The sequence below is a fragment of the Macaca fascicularis genome, chromosome 14, assembly GCF_037993035.2.
Source record: "Macaca fascicularis isolate 582-1 chromosome 14, T2T-MFA8v1.1".
In the NCBI taxonomy this organism is placed as follows: domain Eukaryota; kingdom Metazoa; phylum Chordata; class Mammalia; order Primates; family Cercopithecidae; genus Macaca; species Macaca fascicularis.
The window spans coordinates 97,607,754-97,615,280 of NC_088388.1; the positions used below are offsets into that span (position 1 = coordinate 97,607,754).

Here is a 7,527-nt window from a genome sequence, read left to right on the forward strand (position 1 = left end):
ATCTTAAATGTGTAGGAAAAGTCACTACAGGTAAACTTTAATATTATGAACCATGGGCACTCATCAATAATGTATTCTTTCCTTTCCTTTTTAAGGACTCGGCTATTTCTTTCCCACTGTATGAGCTCAAAATTTGTTTGTTGAGGTGAAAACATATACCCTGGAAACAGAATATCACAATTTTTAGAAGCATCTAAGTACATTTTATTTTATCTAATTGTATTCAACAGATGTTTTGATAGGTTAACTAACTAATTGCTTTCTGAAAACTAGCAGCATAAGAATTGAGAAAGCAGATTGTTTATCTGGGCTGATAACTAACAGATTTTCTGGAAACTACTCTCAGGCAGTTTCTGAGAACCTTTCTTCAAAGCCTTGATAGAAGGCAGCTGGCCTTTGAAAAGGCACTATCTGAAGTATGCTGTAAACTCACAGGCACCTGTAGGCACAGATGATCCTTCTATAATGTGAATTACTGGGGACAGACATTCTTGCATTTTTTAGTTCTGAGATTTACAAGAAATGAAGGTCCCTTTGAGCAGGAGCACACAAGGTCAGTATCGCCTTCAAGTCCCTTATTTTAGGGACTGTGCCACTGGTGCGAAAGTATTTAGTTCGGGAAAGTGCTTCTAAAAAGAGGAAGAGGTTTTGATAGCCTAACAGCCTTAGCTTTTGCTCTCTATCTGTTTTTGTGTGATAGGTTCTCACTAAAAAAAACAAAAACAAAAAAAAATTACTTAAAAGTGCTGTATTTTACTCAGAGTTCACATATTTTTATTTAGTTAGATTTTTTTATCTAACAGAACTCAGAGCTAGATGCTTGGGGAAATGTCTTCAGCAAATTCATATGAATAAGACAAACTGGGTTTTGACAGATTTGCTGATAGAATATAAAAAGGGACCTGAAGGAGGCAACAATTTCGACAGATTTTGATGGGGGATTGAGGGGGTCAAAATTTTGAAAGTTTTGTGAAAAGTCAAATTTTTACCTCCTCGTCATTACGACAGCCACTGAGCTAGTATTAAATAACAGTGGGGTGTAATCCAAGATACTAGTATATTTCAGGGCAATAGTAGAATGTATTTAAAAAACAAGGTTCCCACACTGAGAGTATATAAAAAGCACAAAGTTTCAAACATGCATCATAATGTACAATTGTTTTCATTAATATTTGATGTATTTATTTTTAAAGAAAATAATGGTACTTGATTGTTGAAAAAATTAAAGCAATAAAATTTCAAGATATATACTCCTCACCTCTCAGTCAGCTAAAGAAATAAATGTTCGTTTGTACATGTAATGTTCCAGATTTTGTTCTTAACCATATTAATATATTTCAGACAATATGATAGATTGGATCTTGTATTGCATTTTCACTGGATAAAATACTGTTTGCTACAATGTTGCCACCTTTTTTGGTTTGCTACATTTTATCTTTTTCACTCCTAATCTCAGCCTTTTAAATTAATAGGTATTAAGAGTCAAGTATAATGTCACCCTCTACAATTTATATCATGAATATACAATTCTAATCATGTGTATGCACAGATATATTTGTATCAAGTTACTTATAAAAGTCTATTCTACTGTTTAGGTTCCCAGCAACTCCCTTTTCATGTTTCACTATAAACTATTGACAGAGACAGGATACAACCAAATGCTGCCCAGGTGATTGTGCACAGGAGGCTTGCCTAAACATGCCCATGGTGAAAAATTCTGTAGTTTAACACATGCGAGTAAGGGAAATAAATCAATGTGGAGTGGCTCAAACTAAGGACCCACTTGCTCACTGGGAGAATGGGATGGAACCACCAGGAATTTGTGCCTTAAGCAGTGGGGAGGAGCCTGGCTTCTTCAGCTCGTGTGTGGCAGCCTGGTATTCAATCTGTGACATGGGAGCCTGTCAGCAGGTGCCCTCTTTTTTTGCCAAGAGCTTTCTTTTAATAAATTCTGCTTTCCTCACCTTTCAAAGCGTCCACGTGACTAATTTTTCCTGGTCATGAGACAAGAACCCAGATTTTAGCTGAGCTAAGGAGCAAAACGTCCTGCATCATAATGAATATCCTCCTAGAGCAAAAGAGAAAAGGATAATTATCTTTATTAGATGTATCCTATTCCATAGTATATGTGTAATAAAATTTATTAAGATGGTTATTAAACTCAATTATTATTATTCTTTCATTGCCACTGCAAACTTAGTACATATTGCCTTACATACTGATGCTTTTAATTCTATAGGATAGATTTTTGAAGGGTAGGATTGCTATGATATAATTACATAATATATTTTCATACTACATTCCCCAAACTATATACAGTCATTAATCTCCTAGAAGAATATATTAGTTCTTCTAGGACTCACTCACATTCTTGCCAGACTTTGATGTGGTTATGTATAAATTTCACTCTCAAATGTGAAAATACATCTTCTTATTTATCCTTATTCAGTGTCAATATATGTCCAATTAAGAAAAATAATTAGTAAGCATAAAAATATTGTTTGGTATTGGTTACATTAAACCATATAAGCTTGATTTAAAAATTAATTTGCTTCCTGTAGAAAACTTTATAGTATCTTTTGAAAAAGAAATGTACAAAGGTAAAACTAAGAATAAACAGTTTTACTATGAAATACTGTGGCTGATTTGTAAAATATATCATTTATGCTTATTGAAATAATGCCCATTTCTTCTTTGAAAACTGCTCTAAGAAATTATTAGTGCCAGAAAGATTTTCAGGTTAATACTTCTGTTAATTTGATCATTTCAAGCTTTTCATTAGTCCTCATATAAACATCTTCACATCACTTTAATTATTCTAAAAATTACTTATAAATGCTTTTACTAAATTATTCTATAGCAAGAGACTCCTAAATGGGGTGACTAAACTCTTTATTTGGAGGATCATATCAAAAACAGTTTCTCTAGTGTTTAGACTGCATTTTCTGTTCCTCACCATGCTAGTCTCATTATAAATGCACATAATTCATCAACTTTATTAATAGCAACATTTAGACCTAACATGGTTTGGTGCAGACAATGCTTGGTGTTCACACCACATTTTGGGGGCATAGAGAATACATTCGCAGTCGTCTCTTGCAATAATATGTGGAGCAAGTGAAGTAATATTGTATTGACGACTAGAAGGTGGACAGAAGCCATGAAACTAAGGCAAGCCACTTCAAGGCTTGGCTACTTAAACACCTCACAACCATCCAGCTTCCTTTCTCTTCTGTGGCTACCTTGAAGCCCTGTATTCCAGATGGCAAGGTATAAGAAGGAAGGGCACTCTGAGGTATGTAGGGGACAGGTGTATGTGAGAGATATATTTTTAGTGTGTTAATTTTTTAAGAATTGGGGTTTTATATGTTACTTCAGTACAGTCTATCTATTTTGACTAAGACATATTGTTTGGAATATCTTTGAGAGTCTGACTTATTTTTGTCTCAAACCTCATGTCTTTAACTCCTCAGCCTACATCACCAGGACTTGAAGGACAGCAGCACATCTTCAGTGAGTACCTACTATGAGGTAATCACTACCTCACACTTTGCTTCTCATGATAAGTTGCCATCATGTATTACTACCTACAGTGTTTTGAATATCCATTTTTGTTCTATTTTTTTCTACACTGGTCTCTATCTAGAACATTCATATTGTCTTTCACTTCTATATCATTTATTCTTTTGCTGCTATTACTTTTATTTATTATATACTGGGATGGGGTTGGGACAAAATAATAACCAAACCTAATAAAGCAGTAATAACCAAACATAATAAAAATAAAATATAACAAAACTGTTTTCCTGAGAATCTTACTGTAACGCTATAGGATAAGTTCAGTACCTGTTTGGGGGCATTATGAAAAATTCCATAATAGTACTCTTTACATCTCATTTAATTATCTGGGTTTTCATGAGAGCAGTGACCATGTCAATCTTGTGTATGCCCGTGGAAAATACTTGGCAAAAAATAGACTTTCCATAAAAATGAGTTGATTCATAAATTACTTTTTATTTGCAAATATATGAAACCTCAGCATGTAGTTGTTTTTGAGTAGTTTGCTTCTGTAAAGTGATTCCATTGATATATCACTTCACAGAGAACAGTAATAAGAAATAAACTGATGAACTGGGAACTATTTCTTTCTTTACAAACTGGCAGAGTTATGCTTTTATATTTTTCTTTAATACCTAAAATTATGTTTACAATGATAAATGTTTACTCACTGTAATAATTTTTCAAGAAATATTTTATTCAAAAATCTGAAAATTCATTTTATACTCATAAATTCTGTCTCCACAATTTAAAATAACTAATTGGAAAGTACTGAGTGAATCATTAACTTTTCGGTACAGTGTCAGAAAAGTTCTGATTTTCTTCATAATGCATGCTCTACATAAACCATATGTGTATTAAAAGTTGGTAAAAATTTGTTTTTCTGAAAAAAATTGTCAAGGATATCTATAAAATGTTGTTTGATTAAAGCGAAAACCTCTAAATTCTTATAATCAAGACCCCTGTAGAAAATAAGGACAAAGGAAAACACACATGATACACACAACACATGGTCACACACACACTCTCATTTACCACTTAATGGTTTACAATATCTGTTAGCAAGGCTCCAGAGGATAGAGGACTAGCTCAGAATAATTAGGGCCTCAAAGTCCTTATCTATGTTTTTCAGACCATTCAGAGTAGATGTCCTTGTCAGATAATTCTGTCTATGACAAACTAGTCAGAGACTAGAAAAGTGCTGCCTTTAACAACAACAGCAACAACAACAAAAAAGCCAACTATGTATAGTACAGCTAAATGGAAAAGCAAGCACACATTTCAAAGTGTGTATCTGTCACAAAATGTCTTTTCTGAGACTTCTCCTAAATGCTAAGAACACAGTTGCCCTTTTACCTGACTGCTCTGCCCTGCCTGACAATTTACTGGACTGCTAGTTTCATAAGGATGCTAACTGGGCCCTTCCTCTGTTATTTGGATTCATTATGAACAACTGACACTTGAGTCTGCAATTGACTTACTTCTTAGACTTCAATAGTTTTTTTTTTTTTTTTCCACATGAATACATTATAGTTGATCCAACATGTTTTCAATGACAGAAAATGTGAGGTAAAAGACCATTAAAGGCACTACCTTATTTACTGTATTCATCAAGTTTTATCTCTAGGGCAAATTATTTTACCTCCTGAGGGCACACATCTGACAACAGGCAGCACCATGTTTGTGTTCTGATTTGCTAGAAACACACTGATGTTTAATGATGTCTGAGTTGCCACAAAAGGCATTTCCATAGTCACTGCACGAGTAGGGTTTTCATTCTGCATAAGTTCACTTGTAAGGAAGGAGCTGTGACTCTCCATTACAGGAATTTTCAACTTGACTGATTCTACCCATTTCTCTTGTGTGCATCTTCTTATGTTTGACAAGGTTTGATGAGTAGAAGGAGGCTTTCTCACAGTCAGTGCATCCATAGGGTCTCTCTCCTATATGCGTTGTTTGATGTACATTGAGTACTTTGTGGTGAAGCCTTTTCCATATTTGTTGCACTCATAAGGTTTCTCTCCTGTGTGAATTATCAGTGGATAATGAGACTATATTTGTGTGAATAGGACTTTCCACACTCAGTCCATACAAAGCGAGTCTTTCCTGTATGACATCTCTCATGTTGTATGAGCCATATTTTCTGGATGAAGGCTTTACCACATTCATTGCATTCATCAGGTTTTCTCCTGTATGAGTTCAGTGATATATAATAAGAGTGTACTCTGTGGTGAAATCTTTACCACATTAACTGCATATGTAAGATTTCTCTCCTGTGTGAGTTCACTGATGTATAATGAGAGTGCATTTGACAGTGAAGCCTTTTCCACATTCGCTGCATATACAAGATTTTTCTCCTGTATGCTGATGTACAATGAGGTTGCTCTTCACAGTAAAGCCTTTTCCACATTCACTGCATATATGGGGTATCTCTCCAGTATGGGTTTGCTGATGTACAACAAGGTAGTGCTTCATGGTGAAGCCTTTTCTACATTCACTGCATATATAGGGTTCCTTCTCTGTATGAATTCGCCCATATACAATGAGATTGATCTTCACAGTGAAACCTTTTCCACATTCATTGCACACATAAGGTTTCTTTCCACTACAAGTTTGCCAATGAGCAATTAGATAGCACTTCATTGTAAAGCCCTTTCCACACTCACTGCACATATAGGATTTCTCTTCTGTGTAAGTTTATTGATGTGCAATGAGAATACACTTCACAGCAGAGCCTTTTCTATATTCATTGTGTATACAGATTTTGTCTCTTGTATTAGTTTTCAGAAGCTTAGTGAACAGGACACTTCTGGACAATTTCTCACATTGACCACTTCCAGGATTCTCTTCTATATGAATGTTCTCGTGGTAAATGAGCTGAGACTTCAGAGGAAGGTTTGCTCACATTCAATGAATGCATGGGGTTTCTCAATTTTCTGAGTCCTCTGATGCTTAAAGACTTGGAATTTAGAATGGATCCATTTTGCATTTTCAGAAAATCTAGTTTTGGTATTCGTACGTTCATACTTACCATGTAGAAGGGTTTTCTCACCTCCAATAAACTCAACAAGGTTATTTATTCCATGTTTTCTCTTCTGGTTGATTAAACTTAAACTTGATTTCATTTTTTTTCTGTACATGTCAAATGTATTATGATTTTGCGCTAGAGGAAAATGTGTCTTGCTGAGATGTACAATATTTCTAAATGCATTCTGTCCACTGCATTGCTGCATGCTCTTCAGAAATCATTGGTTTGAAGAGCGCTCTTGCAGATGACTGTCAACTTTCCTGATTCCTGGACAATTTTTATTCTGGATTTTAGCATCTGTTATCCATGGTTCTTGTCCATGTGCCAACCTGGAGAGTGCATCTTGTTTGCTAGTTTGATACCCCAGTGATACCAAGTGGTTATAGTTCTCCACCATCACATCCTGGTACAGGTCCTTCTGAGCAGTGTTCCAGGAGCTGCCACTCCTCCCAGCTGAATTCCACAGCCACATCCTCCAGGGTCAGTTATTCCTGGGTCTTGATCATTTTCTTCTGTGCTCAGAAAATAGTGGATAACATGGACAATACATCTTTGTCTCTTCTGCATTTGCCATGAAGTTTTCCTAGTCAGAAATATTAGTGTCCAGGTAAAGTTGTCCCCAGAAATGATGATATCCAAGGCCAGCAACCTCCTCCTTCTTCCTTCATTGCTTCACTTGAGTTCTCTTGCTTCTGGGAGCCGGGAATTGAGGGCTGTGCTGGAACCTCTCCAAACACTACTGGCAGCCACAAAACGCCGCATCCACGTAGGAAACCGCTTCCTATTCAGACGCGCTCCTGCACGGCCTAAGGGACGCTGAGCGGTGACAACGATGGAGTGATGGAGTCAGGCAAGGGCCACGGAGCTCGCCGGGGATCGACTGCGGTCGCTGCTCTGCGGGTCACACGGCTGCCTCCACCACAGTGTTTCTGACAGAAGCG

General features: G+C 36.2%; 1 pseudogene; it reads right to left on the reverse strand.

Moving 5' to 3' along the window:
• Positions 1–5,317: 5,317 nt before the first annotated feature.
• On the reverse strand, positions 5,318–7,092 carry LOC102125265 (uncharacterized; annotated as a pseudogene).
• Positions 7,093–7,527: the final 435 nt, after the last annotated feature.